The sequence below is a fragment of the Myxine glutinosa genome, chromosome 11, assembly GCF_964187855.1.
Source record: "Myxine glutinosa chromosome 11, kmMyxGlut1.1, whole genome shotgun sequence".
In the NCBI taxonomy this organism is placed as follows: Eukaryota; Metazoa; Chordata; class Myxini; order Myxiniformes; family Myxinidae; genus Myxine; species Myxine glutinosa.
In genome coordinates, this window is record NC_136271.1 from 46,075,348 (window position 1) to 46,097,876 (window position 22,529).

The following is a 22,529-nucleotide window of genomic DNA, read 5'->3' on the forward strand; positions in this document are numbered from 1 at the left end:
CTCTGAAGACCTGGACAAAATCACAGACTGGTCAAACAAGTGGAACATGTCTTTCAATCCTGACAAATCTCACACTCTTACTATGTCTCTCCGAAAAGATCGACTGGACAACCCTCCCATCTACTTTCTCAACAATCCTCTCCAAGAAGTTCTGTCGCTCAAGATTTTGGGTCTCACTATCTGCCATGATCTTTCTTGGGGAAAACCACATTTCCAAGCTGGCCTCCAAAGCCAGTCGCCGACTGGGCATCCTCCGTCGTGCGAAGTCCTTCCTCGGCACACCTGAGCTCCTCACCACATACAAGGCTTTCATCCGCAGCTCAATGGAATACTGTTCTCCCCTATGGGCCGGTGCTCCTGCCTCACACCTAGCTCGGCTTCACGCTGTTGAAACCAAAGCTTTCAGAATTATTGGAATCTCCCGCGATGAAGCTATCTCTGAGGGCCTTTCACTCACTCACCGCAGGCAGGTAGGTGGTCTTTCTGTCTTCTACCGACTCCTCTCCGGCCTTGCACCCCCAGCTCTCTCTGTGCTCTGTCCCCCAAATATTCCTACAGGTCGCACAAGATCTGCCAGCAACCCTCTGATGGTTAAACTGCCGAAATCTCGGCTCTCCGCTCACCTTCACTCTTTCATTCCTCTTTTCTCCCGCCTCTGGAACAAACTACCTCACTCCCTTCAATCCCACTCCTCCCTCCAGGTCTTTAAAACAGCTGTTCACCACCATCTCTTATCTTCCCCCATCCAAAACCTTGATCTTTTCTACCCCCGCTAATTCACCCCAGATCCACCTTGTTTGAAATTCCAACTTCTTTCCTGGAAGTCCTGGCAGTGTCCATATGTTTTATACCTCTCCCACTGCCCCCTTCCCACGCCCCCCCCCCCCCAAAGCCCTCGCCCTCTCTCAGATCTCTCGATGTCTCCATGTCTCTCGGTCCCTGCTCTCAAATGTTGTGTTTGTGTCCTTCCCCCTCTCTCCCCATCTTGTCTACCGCTCCCTATGTTATATGTTTTATGTGTCGGTTTGTCTTTCTGTGTGATTAATGTTCGCTCTTTCACGAGCCTCGATCTTGTATACAAAAAAAAAAAAAAAATAAAAAAAAAAAAAATAAATAACCTGGGGAAGGCCCTCCCTGGCACTTACCCCCTCGATGGCCCTCTGGCATTGGGCTACCCGGGTCCTCTTCCTTAGGATGCTCGGGCACCGCTGAACTCTAACTGAACACTGACTCTACCTGGCTCCCAGAGCCTACTTGCGGCCTCACCTGGCCGACAGACTACCAGTGGCGGAGTGCTCAACCAACCATACTCACGAACAGGCCACATGCCCAGCCATTCCACACACTTATGCACCCATCCAAGCAGTACTCTGCTACTTTCCGCACCACAGATGTCAATATCCAACCACAATTTACCTATTCCCTCTACCTACCTTTAAACTACCCTCCCCGGGGACTCGTGAAGGGGTCCATCCTTCCCCCATTCACTCCTTCGCACCATGCACTCCACACTACTCATTCCACACTCCACTCATTCCACACCATTCATTCCAGACCATTTATTCACTTGCACACCATGCAAGCCAATCACTCAATACACTTACACATGTCCTCAATACTCAATTCATACACTTTTACATATACACATCATTCTCGAGCATTGCCTCATTTGCTAACCAGCACTATAAGGACTTCCATACGCAATGCCTCATTTCATCCGAAATCTCAAGCTCATACACACAGCATCATTTAAACTAACTACTCCCTTCTAATATTAGTGCTTCCCCTGTCATCCCTTATTCTACGCACATCCCCTGTCGTTATCATCCAACTACTCTACTCTACGTCCCCTCTACCTGTACAATGTCACTACTTAAATCTCAAGTCACCTATGGTCATTTCTAGGTCCCTATACATTATGCTAACCTTCCCGGGCTAGTTTGCACCGCCAATCCCCATATCTATTGCTCCTCTGCCCAAAATAATGATGAGGGATTGTAGATCCACCATCCCCCTACATCGGGCATCTCCCACTATCACCCCCGAGTCCTCTTGCACTATGAGCCCCCGTCATGTGAGGTACTGGGTCCTGCCTCGGCATCTAAAGCCGAGGCGATCCATGAAGGCGCCTGCTCGCCGGTGTAGGGTCTTAACCGGTCGGTGTGTACGATCCGAGGGAGGGCTCGTGGCCCCATTTTGATCTTAACGACCACGTCACAGACTTGCGACAGGACGACCCCCGGGCCTTGCCAGGGAGAGGTAAGTTTTGGGCACCTACCCTTCCGCCTCCGGGGATTGAAGAACCAAATCTTCATCCCCGGAGCGTACTGACTCCCCTGGCTCCGGTGGTCGTACCTGCGCTTCATCTTGGCCCCCGCCAGCTGGAGCTGGCGGCGGGCGAAGGCATGGACCCTCTCCTTGCCTTCCTCCAGGTGACGTGCATAGCCCTCCCTCAGCGGGATATCCGTGGTGTCTGGCACGGGACCGCATAGCAAGTCGGCGAGAGCCCGCAACTCCCGCCCATACATAAGCAACGCCGGACTACATGCGGTGGCCCCGTGCTGGCTGGTTCGGTAGGCCATTAGCAAATACGGGAGATGCTCGTCCCAGTCATCCTGACGGGTGGTGGTGAACAATGCCAGTTGTTGGATCAATGTTCGGTTGAACCGTTCCACCATCCCGTCAGATTGTGGCCGCAAGGGCGTTGTCCGTGTCTTTCTAATTGACAGGAGTCTGCACACATCTTTTAGTAATTGACTTTCAAAATTTCGACCCTGGTCAGTGTGCAGCTCCTGTGGAATCCCATGCCGACATACAAATCCTTCCACGAAGGCCTGTGCTACCACCCCGGCTTCTTGGTTGGGGAGGGCATAGGCCTCCGGCCACTTGGTGAAATAGTCCATTACAACGAGGATGTACTTATTACCTTGGCGGGTGCGGGGTCGTGGTCCTAGAATATCCATAGCCACCCGCTCAAGGGGGGGCCCCCACCTGGTGTAATTGAAGGGGGGCCCTCATCCTCCGTGCTGGTCCCTTTTAAGCAGTACAGGCGTCGCATCTCCTACACCAGTCCTGTATGTCGCGCCCCATATTTACCCAATAGAACCTCTGGCGGACCCGAGATGTTGTCTTTGTCCTGCCCAAATGGCCGCCGGAGCGGGTACCATGCACCTGCTGTGATATTGTGTTCTTAAATTTGTCAGGGACTATCACCAACCAGGAAGTTCTCTCAGAGGGAACCTCCACCCACTTGCGATACAAGATGTTATCTTTAAATTCCAGGGTTTGCCACTGAGCCCAATATGCCTTTGTTGGCGCCCCGAGGGGGGTGACATCTTCCCCATTAGGTCTTTGTCCCAATCGAACCCATTCGTACACCGGCCCCAGTATGCCCTCCCGCTGGGCCGTGCTCCAAGCCAATGTGCCAAATTCTTCATCTGCGGTTAGTGGCAAAATTGGCCCTCTCACCCGGGTTGCACGGACTACGAGGGTAGGGGTGGAATCGGCCAATTGTTCCCTCTCCTTGTGTCTCGCACAAAATTTGCAGTTTTCCCCCAAACAAGGACGCCAAGAGAGTGCATCGGCATTCCCATGGGCCCTCCCGACCCTTTGGGTCACACTAAAATCGTACTGCTGCAACTTTTCCAACCACCTTACAATTTGGCCCTCCGGTTTCTTGAACCGAAGGAGCCATTGCAAGGAGGAATGGTCAGTTCGAACCAGAAATTTCCACTTGATGGCTCATAGCAGCCAGCATAGCCAATAGCTCTTTGCAAATGACGCAATAATTTCGTTCGGGCCTACTCATGGCCCGACTATAATACGCGATCACTCTCTCCACGCCCTCCTGTGTCTGAGAGAAAACTGCGCCCAATCCTTCCTGGCTTGCATCCGTGCCCAGGGTAAAGGTCCCGTCACTAGTGGGGTATGCTAGAACGGGTGCGGATGTCAAACACCCCTTCAATGCTAGGAAGGCCTCTTGGCACTCCCTTGTCCAATTAAATCTCGTCCCCTTCTCCGTAAGCCGGTAAAGGGGCCGGGCCAACTCTGCAAATTTTGCCACAAAACGCCGGTAGTAGGAGCAGAGTCCCAAAAATCCCCGCACCTCCTTGATGGTACATGATGCGGGCCACTCCTCTACCGCTGTAATTTTGCCTGGGTCTGTTTTTACCCCCTCGCGACCGATAACGTGACCTAGATAGGCCACCTCTCTAGCAAACAAAGTGCATTTACTTGGACTCAGCTTCAACCCTGCCTGTCTGAGGCACCCAAACACCTGGTCCAAATTAGCTATGGCTTGGGGGAATGTTTTAGCATGTACCAGGACGTCATCCAGGTACACCAGGCATGATTGCCATGGCATGCCGCCCAGTACCTGCTCCATCAATCGTTCAAAGGTGGCGCGGGCGTTACACAAACCAAACGGCATCACAGTGAACTGATAGAGCCCCTTACCTGTGGAAAATGCCGTTTTCTCCTTCCCTGCCCTATCCATCTCCACCTGCCAATACCCACTCTTGAGGTCCAAAGTTGAGAACCAATTTGAGCCCGCAACAGCATCAAGGGTATCGTCAATTCTTGGCAGGGGATATGAGTCTTTGAGTGTCACGTTGTTCAGCTGGCGATAGTCCACGCAGAAACGCGTGGTCCCATCCTTCTTTTTGACCAGCACAACAGGTGACATCCAAGGACCTCCCGAGGGCTCGATGATACCTGCATAGAGCATTTTTTCTACCTGTTCATCAGCTTCCTCCCTCTTGCTCCAAGGGAGCCGTCGGGCGGGCTGACGAATAGGCCGGGCCTCACCGGTGTGGATCTGATGTTTCACCAGGCCCGTACGTCCAATATCCTCAGAGGACATGGAGAAGATATCCAAATGGGATTCAATGAATTTATGTAAGGCCTCCCTCTGGGTACCTCCCAACTCCACACGACTACGATTTACCATCTCGCAAATGGGATCGGGCCAATTCCTAGTTCTTTCTGAAGGCTCCCTCTGGGGCCGGCTCGGCTGGACGTTCTCGTTCCTAACTGGCGCGACTTCGTTAACTGGGGTGCAGCCGGCTATCTTCGTGCCCCTTACTATCGTGCGTGGTTCTGTACTAATATTAATTACTCGGACGGCCACCACCGGCCCGTCCGTTTTTACGAGGGTGCGGCCCACGATTAAACCCGGAATGGACTGCGCTGCCACCGGTTCGACGAGGCCGCAGGACTCCTGCCATGTTGGGCGAGCTAACCATCGGGCCGGCACTATGGTCTCGGCCCTTGGAGGGATGGTCACGGCCTCAGAAGCCTCCAGCTCCGTCCTCTCGGCCGTGCTCACCCCCTCCAATGGTAGCTCTTCTATTCCAACTTGCAGGGTCCCCTGGCACAAATCGATTTTACAACCGCTGGCAGTCAACAAATCCAACCCTATTAAGCATGGGTCGCACACCTCCGCCACCCAAACTTCTATCTCCCTCTTTACCGACCCTAACTTGAGGGTTACAAAACCACGCCCTATGATCGGGACCGTTACCCCGGTAGCCAGCTGCAAACTATAATTTTACAGACGCTGGATTTTATCGCAGCCGTCTGCACTCGAATTGAGGATCACAAGGCTGATGATCGTGGCGCTTGCTCCTGTGTCCACTATGGCGTCTACCCCCACGCCGGCAATTTTGCACCAAATCGTTAAGCTACCAGTACCAATTTGGCCACAATGAATGACCCGTCGCGTCAATGAGGGCGCTTCACCATCCCCTACTCCCGAACACGGCCCTGTATGTTCGGCACCTTCTAGTTTCCCGGGCCCTGGCAGGGGGGTGTTCGACGGCTGGCAGCTAGTCCGACCCGTTTGAGGTGGAGTTGATGGTTCTGGCTGCCGGAGTCCGTCCCGGCGCGGAGCCTGACACTCTCGCGCACGGTGACCCAGCCGACTACAATTATAGCACCTCACCTGGTAAGGTGCTTGCCTCCGAAATTCCAAATTGCCCCCCCTGAAGGTCCTAATTGGGGCATTTGTCCGTGGCCTACCGGGGGCCACGTCCGGGGCCGCCTGCCATGGTCCGGGGCCCACCAGGCGCTGGTCCACCAGCCTTCGGATCATGCTCTCCAGGTCAGGGCCCCTTTCTGGGGCGGGCGCTACCTGGCGCACCGCCACTGCGTGGCGCTCGTTTACCCGGGCCAGGGGCCTCGCTGCTTCCCAACGGGCCGCAGCGTCGGTCGCCTGGCTCAAAGTCCGCGGGCGCCACATGGCGAGTTGTTGCCGAAGCTCGGGGTCCGGGAAGGCCTGGATAAAATGATCCAGCGGCAGGCTTTCCTGTCCTCATAACAGCGCATGTCCTCCTCATAACTGAGGTGGGGGTGCCGGGCACAGGGTTATATTGGCCCCGCCCGAGCCCGCATCGAATGTTCCAAACCACGCCTTTTGCCGCAGTGGTAAGCCACTCCCCTCGAGCCCTGATTGGCGGCTCGTGCTTACCGGTCACTCCCACTCTTCCTGTCCCGCCTTCCTTTGGCCTTGATCGACTTGTTCAGGCCGGCCTCGTGGGATTTCGCGCCAAATCCAAAAGCATCGAGGCAGCATAAGCAGACCTAATTCTCATTATTCTACTCAACGCAAAACTAACACAGGAAAGGTCTACGCTTTACATTTACTAAGAAATAACTGTGCTTAAACGAGGCTACGTGTTGTAGTGTAACTAAACTATGAGGGGAAATTAACCTTTATTATAAAAACACAAAACTGCAATATATATATATATATATATATATATATATATATATATATATATATATATATATATATATATATATATATATATATATATATGACTCCATGGTAAGATCTCCAACCTTTAATTGAACAAACAATGACAACGTTTCGATTAACAACATGTGAAGCCACACGCCTCCGTTAATCTTCCTCAAGAGTGATAAAATCATCTCAACATCCCCTTACATGCACAGTGGGCGGGGTATATGCAAAGTGGGGTGGGCAATGCTGGACAGCCAATGAAACCGTATCACACCGCTCTCGTGAACGGAGACGTTACCGACCAAATTCAAAAATCAACCGCATATTAACAGCTCAAAATAATCCTGTAAGCAATGCTGGATTATAACTCAAGTGTTGAGAAAATCCGGAACAATCATTACATTTAATCAAAAGTTAAACTTGCAAACAATTAAATTGTAAATTAAATTAAAACTGTAAATATATTAAAGCCAAAAATTTTTAAGACAAAATAAAATTGTCACATTATCAAGATCATCACATGTGGCCCTATGCGGTAAAGGTGAATGCGGGAAGGAGGTTGGTTTTAGGGGGGATAAAATGGGGGGGGGGGGGGACCAGAGGGGGTTGGAAGTGGAGGGGGGGGGTGTGGGAGAGGGGTGGTTTGGAGGGATTGGAGGTGGGAGAGGGGTGGTTTGGAGGGATTGGAGGTGGGAGGGGGCAATTTGTCCGAATAAAAACCTTGTGTGATATATTATGTGGACTCGTTGTTCAAAGTACGGAATGCCTGCTTCGTTTACACAAGAGTGGGTCAAAAGCTACCGGTAAGTCAACGACCTCTTGTGTGATCGAGGTAACAGTTTCTTCTGTGTGCCAAGCCTCCAAAACACGTCTTCTGTTTCTGTTGGGTGTGGAGCCCAAAATATCAACCCTGTCCCATAAAGGTGGGTGGCCTTCCTTAAGGCCGTGTTTGGCAATAGCAGATCTGCTAGGATAATTACATTCAAATGCTTTTTGGTGTTCAGTAATATGTTGACCTAAGGTCCTCCCGGTTTCACCCACATACTCAGCTCCACAACCACAGGGCACCACGTATACCACCCCTGACCTATCCTTCCTCGGAAGCTTGTCCTTGACCCTCATAAGGGCTTGGCGAAGGGTGAACACCGGTGTGAAACTCACCCTCACTCCTGCCGATTTCAAAATTCTGCCGACCCTCTGCGAAACCCCCGGTACAAAAGGGAGAACACACAAACCCTTTGGTTGTTCTCGCGGTCTCAGCCTGTTGTGTGGGGAAGCCCTTATCGTTTTCCTGTTGGGTAGCAAGCTGTCAGGATAGCCATTTGCCCTTAACACATTTTGAAGATGGTCCACCTCACTCATCTTGTCTTCAAAGGTAGATGGTAAATCACGTGCTCTTTTTGAGAGGGTGTGCACCACCGATCTTTTGTGTTCCATTGGATGGCAAGACTTGAAATCAAGGTAGCGATCAGTGTGTGTAGGTTTTCTGTACACCGTTACCTTTAAGGCTCCTTTGGGATCCCTTGCTACGAGTGTATCCAGGAAGGGAAGGGCTCCATTTTTCTCCTCTTCAATGGTGAAATTAATGGAGGAAAAAGTTTTATTTATGGTCTCATGGATGATGCCCACCTCATCAGAATGACAGATGACAAATGTGTCATCCACGTACCGGAACCAAACACGTGGTTGCACTAACAGGGCTGGAATGGTGCGTTCCTCCAAATCCTCCATCACCATGTTGGCAATCACAGCCGATACCGGGGAACCCATGGCGGTGCCATAAACCTGCTTGTAATATACCTCATTAAATACAAAGTAGGTGGAAGAGAGGCAGGTAGAAAGCATGTCACAGACGTCCATCGGGCTTAAAGCTCCCGCAGTCTCTTTCCATCGATCATCCTCCATCAAACGCCGGTCTGCCACCTCAATCGCCAGGGCTATGGGCACGTTGGTAAATAAAGACACAACATCAAACGAAACCATGGTCTCGTGTGCCTCGATGGTGAGCTGCTTCACTCTTTCAGCAAATGCTGTGCTATTGTGTACGGTTCGCTCTGTCGTCCCCACCAAATGCTTCAAAATGTTTGCCAAAAACTTGGATAGCGCATATGATGGACCATTAATACAGGAAACGATTAACCGTAGCGGAAATCCCTCTTTGTGCACTTTCGGTAGCCCGTATGCCCTGGGAGCCACGCCCTTACTGCTGTACAGACGTTTGTATGCCGCAGCTGATAATCTACCAGTCGCTTTTAATCTGGCAAGCATTGAGTTTAACCTTCGTTCCTCCTTCGTTGGATCTGCGGTTAACCGTTCATAAGTACTTAAGTTCATAAGTTCATAAGTACGTTCATAAGTTCATAAGTTCATAAGTTTAATTGTTTGCAAGTTTAACTTTTGATTAAATGTAATGATTGTTCCGGATTTTCTCAACACTTGAGTTATAATCCAGCATTGCTTACAGGATTATTTTGAGCTGTTAATATGCGGTTGATTTTTGAATTTGGTCTGTAACGTCTCCGTTCACGAGAGCGGTGTGATACGGTTTCATTGGCTGTCCAGCATTGCCCACCCCACTTTGCATATACCCCGCCCACTGTGCATGTAAGGGGATGTTGAGATGATTTTATCACTCTTGAGGAAGATTAACGGAGGCGTGTGGCTTCACATGTTGTTAATCGAAACGTTGTCATTGTTTGTTCAATTAAAGGTTGGAGATCTTACCATGGAGTCATTTGGATATACTCCCAACCGCAAATCTTTGCTTATATGTATGTATATATATATATATATATATATATATATATATATATACAGTGGTACCTCGGCTTACGAGTGCCCCAACGTACGAGTTTTTCGGGATACGAGCCGTCGCTCGGGCGGTTTGTTGCTTTGGGATACGAGCCGAGATCCGATGTACGAGCTCAAAAAATTTATTTTTTTGAATTTTCCGGTTGTGGCTTCCGGTTCCGGTCACGCGGTTATCTTGCCGTGAAAGCATCTCTGCTTGGATATAAAACACGCAATCGTCGAAATACATGAGCGAGGAATCTCCTTGCTCCAGCCGGTGACGTCATCGGCGGGGATCCCCGCCTCCAGAGTGGCTGGTGACGTGACCGCCAAAGCGTGTCGCGCGTGCGGGTATAATGAGCTACACCTGTGGATCACGTGACCACGGAAGCACGCCTCGCTTGAGAGGCATGGCTTTCGGTTTGCGTTTTGCTTTATAAGGCGCGATAAATGGGCTTTTGAGTGTTAGCGGTTCATGGCGTTGACGGTTCATGGCGGTTGACGGTCAAAAACCCATTACATCAATTTTACCAGGCACTGTACAGTAAGTACAGTGGACACCAAATGCACGGTGGAAGGCTAGAAGTAGAAGATCGTCCAAGACAAGTGAGAATAAGCCATACTTTGGAGGAGATGACCGGCACACAACGACCTACCTACATCGAAAGACTCAATGCCAATGGTGACAGAAGCCAAGACGGCCGGCTTAAACACCGCCGAAAGACCACGGTGTACCAACTTACGATGCAGAACATCTTGCACTTAATATGATGACAACAGGTGCCATCCTCTGACGTACCATTACAGGTACAGGTACAGTACACGTGAGCACAGAGCAAAAGTTCACTGAAACCGAGATTAAGAAAAAAGAAAAAACACCTCGTGGTCCGTGCTCGATATCCGAGTTTCAATCTTTTCAAACACATGATGCTCTCGGTCACGGTATCTCCTGCGAGCTGCTTCTCCTTCAACCACACAAACAACAACTTCTCCATATCTTCATGGATAGAGGTCCGGAGCTTTGAAATAATCGTAACGCCCTTGGCTGGCGTTATAGCCTTTATGGACTCCTTCTGCTTCAAAATCGTACATATCGTAGAAGGAGTACGATCGTACTGCCTCGCCAAGTCGACAACACGCACACCTCACCTGGCATGCTCTTCTCCTCTGCTTAATAAAACCAGTTTATTTCTTTACATTCTCTTGTATTATGTACAGTATATACGAGGTCGTGCTTGTTTATACATTATTTGTTATTTATAAAGTACATTTTTGTTATTTAAAAGCACCTAACAAAAAAAATTGGTGTTTTTTTTTTTGAGGCTGGAACGGATTAATAGCATTTCAATGCATTTGAATGGGAAAATTTGCTTTGACTTACGAGCGATTTGGCTTACGAGCTCCGTCACGGAACGGATTAAACTCGTAAGCCGAGGTACCACTGTATATATATATATATATATATATATATATATATATTATATATATATATATATATATTGTTACAGACGTGGCTTGGATGTTCTTTACCGAGCGGTTTTATGGTATGACCACGTCTGCACAAGTTACCCGATTGTGCCCGAACGTTGACTAATCGCGCTATGCTAGACCAATGAAGGAAAAAGAAGACACACGGCTGGAATTAATACGACACGACACCAGGGATACGGTTCTCAAAGGTTGTTATTACAATAATGCGGAAGGTTTAGATTACAGGGACAAGAGGGAAACATAGGAAGGTGGGCACTTAAACACACTTATATTAACCCCAACGGACGACAGATAAACGGGACAAGGCTCACTCACACGGGGTTTGATGGCAAAGAAAGCGGGTAGCGATCGCTCCAGGTGCACCTGGGCTCAGGGCAGGATCACGTACGGTCCAGTTTAAGAGATGCGGTGGAGGTATTGCAGCGCTCGAGGGGTGGCGACTTCTCTCTCCAGGCTGGGGGCGCATCTCACGTCACATCCGGCGCGGGGCCGCGTATATCCGGCGGGGAGTGACACGCCCTCGGCTCGTTAGCTCCGCCTCGTGGAATCGGCACGTTGCTTCTCATTGGGTGCGTGGGGGGGTTACTGGCTCCGCCCCTGACGAGGAGCTGACAGCCAGCCCCTTCGGGGTAACGCCGTGGAGCGTATGGTCATGGCGGGTAACCGAGCCGGTGTGAGGACGCACACTCCCCGCCCCTCTGTTGTTGTAGTCGTAGTTGTAGTTGTAATTGTTGTTGTAGTTGTAGTTGTAGTTGTAGTTGTAGTTGTAATTGTTGTTGTAGTTGTTGTTATTGTTGTTGTTATTGTTGTTGTTTGGGGAAGAAGATGGGAGGAGGTATGGGAAAGGTCCTAAACTCACTACTGATGCCATATAATCACATTCTGGTGCAACGAAGAGTCATAATTAATGGAGACGAGGCCTTAACTGACATAGAATAAGAATAACTAGGAAGATGTCCGAAAGTTGTCTACGTGTGGTGCGGTGGACCTGGGCACGACATTTAATGGGGGAATAAGGGGAAGGTCGGCTCTACTGATTGTTATTTACATGCAATGGGACTAGGGAATGGGGGATTGGGGAAAGTTGGGGAGTATTGGAGAAAATAGGGGAATATTTACAAGCGGATATGGAGGCCAAATTCCATATTCGCAACATTGCACCCTCCTCTACCCTCGGGGCGTCCCGACCCGATAAATTTTTACCTACTTTAGTGTGGCACGCAATGTAGTTCCCTCTACTATTAACTCTACCCTGAGTGCGACAGTTTTACAGATATTCACAAATGAGTAAATATGTCCCCCTGCGACGTTGCACCCTTCTCCTCACAGAAACACACCCACAGGATAACCGAATCCGGAAAGAATTCGCAAACTACACATACAGCCGGTAGGGAGCATTATTTACACGACTACGCTGCTATTTACACTACGATCCAGGACCTGTCTTTGGAGGAACACATGCCGATGTTATGCATAGAGAGAGCGCGCTTGCCAACATCGATACACCAACCCACGAGTGCTCTGTGGCCGACGGCCTTTAATAACGTGCAGAGCACCCTTCCCGAGCATCAACAGCACCACCCCACCACCAATCGGTGCAGTCACCATTGTTCATTGGTATAAAAATAAATTCGACAACCCCTAACCCTGCAGGTGTCTCTTGCTCTTCTTGTGGTGCACTTGGTGGTAACTAAAAGTGGTTCACCTGTATGGCATAGGTGCCACGTTGACCCATAGGTCCATCCCCGGGTGGTGCTTGGCCGCAAACGAACTGCGGTCCATTGTGGGTGGCCACAAACATTGCGGTCCATATGGTGTATCGATCCCGGCAGCAAACAGCGAAAGTGCAGGCCCACAACTGCGCAGCCAGCACCTCTCTCTCCTCTCTCTCTACCCCAAAGCCAGATCCTCGGAGGTGGGAGACAAAAGAAGAAACAAGTGAGTAAGGTGGTAAGGGCGCAAAAGTGCACGCAATGTAAGGTGATGCACACTGGGGGCACATGGGAACCAGGTGAGACAGGTACGTTCCTATCGTACGCCCCCCCCCACCAGGTAACCTACATGGCCCCTCCCTTACCCCTTACTGCATCCACAAAACACAACACTACCCATAAACATCTACTTTACAAATCGACAAACATCCCTACTGTCTTCCCCGTTCCTCCCATAAACCAAATTCGTCTTCTCTCCCTCCTAACCAATCAAATTTGCCATTTTCAACTCTCATCAAAATTTGCCATCTCCAACTGCACATCAAAATTTGCCATCACCAATTCATCATCAGTCCCTCCTAAGGAGGGAGAGATGGAATCACCCCAATGTCTCATCCACGTCGTGATGCGTCTCACAAATCCACAGCAATCTCATTTCCTGCACACAGAACAAAGAAAACACAGGTGTGGAGTCATCATCATCACCACAGGTAAGTGGCTGCGTATGGTGCGACAGGTTCATCAATCCTAACTATTTCCTAAATGACTTTAACAACTTTACACTACCCGGGGTCTTTCTCCGGCCAAACCATTGGCCCTCTTACACTATGGGTTCTAAAAACCAATTCCCATTGGCCAAACTGTGGTGCTCTTCAATTTGGGGTCTCACTCCCCCGATTCATCTCCCGGTGCCCTCGCACAATTTCTGGGCTGTGGCGTGTACCTCTCCCAGTGGGTCTACCCACCTGCACACCTCCCCCACTGCAGTTGCCTCCGAGCTTACCTGCTCCTTGCCCTAACCTAACTACCAGGGGAAGGCCCTCTGGCTCTCTCCCCACTCCGTGCCCTCTCTGGCACTGGGCTGCCCGATCCACACCCGGGATCCTCAGGCACCCACTCACAACTACCGGCTCCCAGAGCCCACCTGCGGCCTCACCTGGCCGACATCCTCACAGTGGTGGAGTGCCCAACCAACTACACACACTAACAGGCTACACGCCCAGCCATTTCCACAACACTAATGCACCCATCCACAACACCATTCTGCAACCGCACCACAAATGCCAATATCCAACCACAATTTACCTGCACCCTCTACCTAACACTTACACTACCCGCCCCGGGTACTCGTGAAAGGGGTCCACTCTTCCCCCATCCACACCTTCGCACCATGCACACCACTCCGTACCACTCACCCCAACTCTCTCCACACACCTGTACCTGCACACCGGTGCTCTCACACCTGGTGCCACCTGCACCCTTCTCTCCCCAAGCGCATTCGCGCTGATCCACAACACTCACTACTCATACACTGCTCCACACACCTGTCCAGTTGCACACCTGTGCAATCACACTTGTTCAATCCTCACACACACAGCATCATCTCAGCTAACTACTCCCTTCTGATACTTGCGCTTCCCAGTCGTCCCTTTAACTATTGCGCTCCCTCGTCATTATAATCCACACTAATCTACCTGCGTCCCCACTACAGGTATCAGTCACTAACTAACCTTAACGTTACCTAAGGTCATCTTCTAGATCCCTACACACAATATCCTAACCCACCCGGGCTAGTTTTCACTGCCATACACCCCATAAGCTATTGCTCCTTTGCCCCCCCTGTGGGAAGGATGGTGGATTTGCCATCCCACCACATCGGGGGTCTCTCACTACCAATTTTGCACATCAAATTTCAATAAATCAAAAATTTGCCAATCACTACTCATCATCTGCCAATCACTACTGCCAATCCCTTGCCAATCATCAAATTTTGTTTTTCTCTAATTTTGGGTCCAAAACACTAACCTCATCACCCAGTCTACTCACTAATACCTCTCGGTGCGCCAATCCCTGTCCAAAGCCCGGCTTCGTAAAGCCAAGCAATGGATGCTGGTTGTTTTGTGCCAGCGGCTGGATGCGTCCGGCATTCGGTGCAGGGACGGGGGCTTACCCGGGCCGAGATCCCACGCATCACCTCGGCGTGGAGCCATCCAATGTCCCGATCTCGACCTGCCGGCACGTCTCAACAAAACGTGGTCGCCATGACGACCCTTCCTATCCAGCCGCCCGCTCCGCCTAGTGGAGCACGGACGCGGCCGTTCAAAGCGAGGCCCGGCACGCACCGAGGGCCTGCTTCGGCTAAAAGTCGCTCTAACCTCTAACCCGTGTAACGTCGATGCTTCACCTGGACGCTTACACCCCGCAGCCCGTTCCTTGCTCATACATGCCGCTGTTCCCATTCTCCTGGTACCGTTCCTTACACACCCAGGTACACCCATTCCACTCACAGCCTTGGTCACACACCTGACCACCGAACACTTTGGCACACATTCGTTGCTCGCACACCTCACCAATACACCGCTTCGCACCCCCTCCTCGGTCACCTCCTCTGTGACAATCACAGGTGTGCCCTCATTCGCACACCCAACCACGTGCCTCACCACTAATTCCAGCGTGCATTCCCACTCACGCTCTACCATTCCAGGTGTGCATCCTTCCATCCCAGGTGTACATCCTCGCTCACCTGTCACAACTAACTCACTCTCCTTGTCACTCTCAATACTCTCACCACCACTCTTGACAACGCACTCACCCTTACTCTTGACAGCGCACTCTTTCCTCATGCACCTGTCCGTCACACACCTTTCTCGCGCACTCTCTCCCGTTACACCCTCTGTAACACTCACCACAGGTGTGCATTCTTCCTTGCCTTTGACAGCGCACTCTTTCCTCATGCACCCGTCCGTTACACACCTCTCTCGCGCACACTCTCCTGTCACACCCTCTGCAACACTCACCACACCGCGCTTCCATGTGCCCCCTCGCACACGCGCTACGACCGACTCATTCTCGCCAGCACCCTCACTACTCCTTGGCACGCACTTTTTCCTCACACACCCCAGAGTCGGACTTTCTCGCACACCTCCTTTTTCGCACACCAGACCTGTCGCACACTTCACCAACGGCCTCTCACGAACACCCGGGTCTATCTCGACCCCCAAGCCTCTTAAATCACCTGGCGCATCATACGCACGACCATATTGGTCACCACTTACACCGGGTCCTCTTCCTCTTCGCTTCTCCTCCATCACCTGCGAATCCCTCATCCGGTTAATGAGCACATCATCACGATCCAAACACAGACTTTGGACCAATTCTTTTATCTCCTCTTTTATCTCTTTCTTATCCCCTCTCCGTCGCTTCTTAATTTCGCTCATCCCTTCTTCCACTTCTTCTAATTTGTGCTTCACCTCTTTTATTCCCCGGTACGTCTCCTCAAGCTCATCCTCTAAGGCTACCTTGACCGTTTCCATGTGCGTCCTCACCTGCCGGTCCTTCGTCTCCATAACCTCTATCACCTCGTCCAGCCTCGTTGTCAGTCCCTCACGTACCATCTGACATTCCCTCTTTGTCGCTATCAAGTCGTTTTTTATGTCGTTTTGTGTCGCTTTTAACCCTCCTAATACCGCAGTGTTCCTTTGAACCTGCTCCACTAACTCCGTTTGTCCCACCGTCAGCTGCTCCACCTCCTGCGTCAGGTCCTCTATGCCACTTTGTAACTTTACAGTCCCCTTTCTCACCTCCTTCTCCATGTGCTCCTTACAGTGCCTCACCTCCTCGCGCACTCCTCCGACCTCCTCACTCACTCCTCTTCTGATCTCTTCTCCCATCACTTGCATCTCCTGCCCAGATGCCACCCTCATCTGCTCCATTTCCTCCCTGTGAGCATCCAGTTTGGTTTCTACCCCCATTCTGACCCCCTCTATCTGCTGCTCCATTTGTTTAACTTCCCTTTCCGCTTGGTCCCTCATGTCCCTCAATTTGCCTTCCATACTGTTTTCTAACCCCTCTAACCCATTTTTCACTCCCTCTATTTGATTCTCTTGAGCGGCCATTCTGTTTTCTACCCCCGTTAACCCATGTTTCACTCCCTCTATCTGATTCTCTTGAGCGGCCATTCTGTTTTCTACCCCCGTTAACCCATTCTTTACTTCTTTTATCCCGTTGTCTAACCCCTCAAATTTCTTTTCTAATCCCTCACCGGTACCCCTCATTTGGCCCTCCAATCGCTCACCCTGAGCATCCATCCGGTTCCCCATTACCCCCATTTGGTTTTCCAATCGCTCACTATTCTTTTCCATAAGGGCCGTCATTTGTATAAAAAAAAGTTCCAATCTTCCCAGCGGCGCTACTTCGGTCGCGGGCACGGTGACCAGCGAGGCGCCATTTTGCGCGCCCGCTTCTTCGTGCGTGACGGCGCTATTTTGCGAACCTGCCGCCCTCACTGCTTCGCTCTCCTCCTGTCCCTCATTTTGGTCCTGGATCGACCCTACCTCACTCTCCTTTACCGGACCCCAGCTGTCTTGATCCGCCATAGCGCGACTTTCAAAATTCGGTTTTTATTTTTTTATTTTCGTAAAACAAATTGAAATTTCGCCGTTATAATTTCGCGCGGGAAACGCGCTCCGAATCGATTCGGTCGAGCGCCGTACGCGCTCCGGCTCGATTTTCCCTCCCAAAATTTGGGCCTAACTAATTTAGTCCCGGGTTCGAATTCCACTCCTCGACACCAATTGTTACAGACGTGGCTTGGATGTTCTTTACCGAGCGGTTTTATGGTATGACCACGTCTGCACAAGTTACCCGATTGTGCCCGAACGTTGACTAATCGCGCTATGCTAGACCAATGAAGGAAAAAGAAGACACACGGCTGGAATTAATACGACACGACACCAGGGATACGGTTCTCAAAGGTTGTTATTACAATAATGCGGAAGGTTTAGATTACAGGGACAAGAGGGAAACATAGGAAGGTGGGCACTTAAACACACTTATATTAACCCCAACGGACGACAGATAAACGGGACAAGGCTCACTCACACGGGGTTTGATGGCAAAGAAAGCGGGTAGCGATCGCTCCAGGTGCACCTGGGCTCAGGGCAGGATCACGTACGGTCCAGTTTAAGAGATGCGGTGGAGGTATTGCAGCGCTCGAGGGGTGGCGACTTCTCTCTCCAGGCTGGGGGCGCATCTCACGTCACATCCGGCGCGGGGCCGCGTATATCCGGCGGGGAGTGACACGCCCTCGGCTCGTTAGCTCCGCCTCGTGGAATCGGCACGTTGCTTCTCATTGGGTGCGTGGGGGGGTTACTGGCTCCGCCCCTGACGAGGAGCTGACAGCCAGCCCCTTCGGGGTAACGCCGTGGAGCGTATGGTCATGGCGGGTAACCGAGCCGGTGTGAGGACGCACACTCCCCGCCCCTCTGTTGTTGTAGTCGTAGTTGTAGTTGTAATTGTTGTTGTAGTTGTAGTTGTAGTTGTAATTGTTGTTGTAGTTGTTGTTATTGTTGTTGTTATTGTTGTTGTTTGGGGAAGAAGATGGGAGGAGGTATGGGAAAGGTCCTAAACTCACTACTGATGCCATATAATCACATTCTGGTGCAACGAAGAGTCATAATTAATGGAGACGAGGCCTTAACTGACATAGAATAAGAATAACTAGGAAGATGTCCGAAAGTTGTCTACGTGTGGTGCGGTGGACCTGGGCACGACATTTAATGGGGGAATAAGGGGAAGGTCGGCTCTACTGATTGTTATTTACATGCAATGGGACTAGGGAATGGGGGATTGGGGAAAGTTGGGGAGTATTGGAGAAAATAGGGGAATATTTACAAGCGGATATGGAGGCCAAATTCCATATTCGCAACAATATATATATATATATATATATATATATATATATATATATATATATATATATATATATATATATATATATAATTAATATATATACATACATACACACACATATATACACTTTCTTAACTCAGTCTATCAATCTGGTGAGTTTCTTTTACACTTTGGTGATTTATTTGTTAAAAGAACCATGTCATTGATTGTCTGTCGCAGCAAGAAGTCAACAACAGGATTATATCACAGGTGGCTTGGCAAAATGTACGGACAGGTGCATTTGATGATTGGCTTCACAGTCGGGTAAACAAGGGTTGTTGCGTTCTGTATTAGTGGAAAACAACTGCTGCACGTCTCCAAAAGTTATTGCCGCTTCCTCTGGAGATGGTCCGTCAACTCGACAATGCTGTTTGTCATGGAGTGGTGGCTTTACGAAATTACGGCATGAAACAGCGTGCTATTGCTCGGCAGTATGGCATCACTCAAGGTCAGGTGTCAAAGATCCTGAAACGAAATGCTCAGAGGGGTGTCCCTACTCCAATAACGAGGCCAGGACGTCCCCGCAGAACCACAAGGAGGGATGATCGCCAGCTGCACCGGTTAGTCCGCAATGGCCGAACCAAGTCAGCTAATCGGCTTAGGGCTGAGTGGCAGCAACTGACAAATGTGCCTGTATCCAGAAGGCTAGTCAACCAACGACTGGTTCAAGCAGGCTATCGTGCCAGGCGTCCCCTGAGAAAGCCATGCCTGACCAGACAACACCGCCAGCGCCGATTGCAGTGGGCCAGAGAGCACCGTCAATGGCAGCCAGGACACTGGAATCACGTGACCTTCAGTGACGAGTCTAGATTTCTGGTCTGTCGTCAAGATGGCCGCGTCCGAGTGCGCAGACAAGTGCATGAAGCCTACAACAAAGATTGTATAGTGCCAAGAGTCTAAGCTGGAGGTGGTGGGGTGACCGTTTGGGCTGCTTTTCATGCAGCTGGCAAAACTGACCTGGTTGTCCTGAATGGAAACCTGAACCAGTTCAAGTACAGGGCCATTCTGGAATAAACATTGCTTCCATTTGCTCATGCAGCCTTTCGAGGAAACTTTGTCATCCAAGATGACAATGCACGGCCTCATCATGCTCGCATGATCCAACACTTTCTTGCTGACCCTGGTGTAGAGCATATGGAGTGGCCTGCCATGTCCCCGGATATGAATCCGATAGAGAACTTGTGGACAGAATTAACGCGTCAAATCGACCACTTGGACCAGCAGCCGACCTCTGTGCGTGAATTGCAGCAGGCTATTGTCACTGCATGGCAAGCGATTCCTGTCCAAACCTTGGCAAATCTCGTGAACAGCATGCCTCAACGTGTACGTGCTCTCCTGAATGCTCGTGGGGGTTACACGAAGTACTGAACTGTAATTGTACTGTCCGTAATCCCAGTCATAATTTAACTTTTATTTTTGTTAAAAAATTTTTTGGCTAATGTGCAAAATAAAGAGATACTTCTGGAAAACGTACAGAAGTTTAACACAGTACTGTCCATGAATTGAGTTCGATATCAGTTTACAACACTTTCAAGGATCAATTTATTTGTTTCGAAATGTCAAATGTGGTTTTTGTTTCTTTTAAAGGTCACATTAACAAAATCTGGAATAATTTCAACATAATTCCAATTAACTTTTGGTTCTAAGACATCTTGAAAAGTAAGTTCACTCCCACAAAAAAAATATTCCATATTAAATGGCAAGTCTGTATATTACACAGTCACGTGAAAAAGTAAGTACACCCCATGTAAAGTTTTGACTTTCAACATACAGCTATTTGATCTTCATGTCAATAATATTGATAGATAAAGGTGATATAATATAATATAACGAATATCATGAAACATTTACATTTTGTCGTCCATTGTATAATTTTAATAAACATAAATGCAAATTTTGCATGTGGAAAAAGTAAATACACCCCGACATTTATCACTTCTTCAAATACCTAAAATTAGAATCAGGTGCACCAGCTCAGGTGCAAATGACGAGAACATCGTTAGAGAGGATCTTGGAGGAACCTGTCTTATTTAAACCTCAGACATTTAGCTTGGTTTGCTCTTTGTTGTTGAAGTGTGTGGCATCGCCATGCCTAGATCAAAAGAGCTCTCTGAGGCCTTCAGAAAAAAGGTTATAGATGCCTACGAGTCTGGGAAGGGATTTAAAAAGATCTCCAAACAATTTGAAATCAATCATTCGACTGTCCGGAAGATCATCTACAAGTGGAGAAGATTCCAAACAACTGCCAACTTGTTCAGGCCAGGCCGCCCCCAGCAAGTTCAGCCCGAGAGCAGACCGCAAGATGTTTAAAGAAGTCTCTAAGAACCCCAGAATGTCATCACGGGACCTACAGGTAGCTCTTGCCACTGTTGATGTCAAAGTGCACAAGTCTACCATTAGAAAGAGGCTGCACAAATTTGATCTACATGGGAGGTGTGCCAGGAGGAAACCTTTGCTGTCCAGAAAGAGCATCAGGGCAAGACTAAAGTTTTCCAATGAACACCTCGGCAAAGACCAGCACTTCTGGAACAATGTGCTCTGGACAGATGAGTCAAAGGTAGAGCTATTTGGCCACAGTAACAGAAGACATGTTTGGCGAAAACCAAAGACAGCATTTGACAACAGGAACCTGATACCAACTGTAAAGCACGGTGGTTATAATATTATGGTTTCGGGCAGTTTTGCTGCATCAGGGCCTGGGCAGCTCTCCATCATAGAATCCACTATGAATTCTTCATTGTACCAGAGGGTGCTTGAGGATAATGTGAGGCCATCTGTCGGAAAGTTGAAGCTCAACCGAAGGTGGACCTTGCAACATGACAATGACCCTAAACATACCAGTAAATCCACCAAGGAATGGCTGAAAAGAAAGAAATGGAGGGTTCTGGAATGGCCAAGTCAAAGCCCGGATCTAAATCCCATCGAGATGTTGTGGGGGGGATTTGAAACGAGCTGTGCATGCAAGAAACCCCTCAAACATCGCACAGCTGAAAGAATTCTGCATGGAGGAGTGGGCAAAAATTTCTCCCAGTCGATGTCAGAGACTGGTAGACAGTTATAAGAAACGCCAACTTGAGGTTGTTTCTGCCAAAGGGGGCAATACCACCGATTGGAGCCACGGGTGTACTTACTTTTTCCACATGCGAAATTTGCATTTATGTTTATTTAAATTATGCAACGGACTACAAAATGTAAATGTTTCATGACATTTGTTATATTATATCACCTTTATCTATCAATATTGTTGAAATGAAGATCAAATAGCTGTATGTTGAAATATGTTGAAAAAATCAAAACTTTATATGGGGTGTACTTACTTTTTCATGTGACTGTATATATATATATACGTATATGTATGTATGTATGTATATATATATATATATATATATATATATATATATATATATATATATATATATATATATATATATATATATATATATATATATATATATATATATATATATATATATATATGGATGGATGGATGGATGGATGGATGGATGGATGGATGGATGGATGGAGATAGATAGATAGATGGAGATAGATAGATAGATGGAGATAGATAGATAGATAGATGGAGATAGATAGATAGATGGAGATAGATGGATATAGATAGATGGATATAGATAGATAGATAGATGGATATAGATAGATAGATGGATATATATAGATATATATATATAGATATATATATATATATATATTGCCGATTAGGAAATCCACACACTCTTTCAACATTTTAAACTTTTGTTGCCTTATAACCTGGAATTCAATCAGAATTTTTCCACCTTTATTTACACATTGTAACCCACAACTTCGAAGTGAAAAACAAATTCAGAAAA

General features: G+C 48.8%; 1 protein-coding gene across 2 annotated transcripts in view; it reads left to right on the forward strand.

Annotated features, from left to right (window-relative positions):
- Nucleotides 1-22,529, forward strand: part of LOC137436635 (RNA-binding protein 25) — a 188,310-nt gene that overhangs the window by 90,003 nt on the left and 75,778 nt on the right. The window lies entirely within an intron of this gene.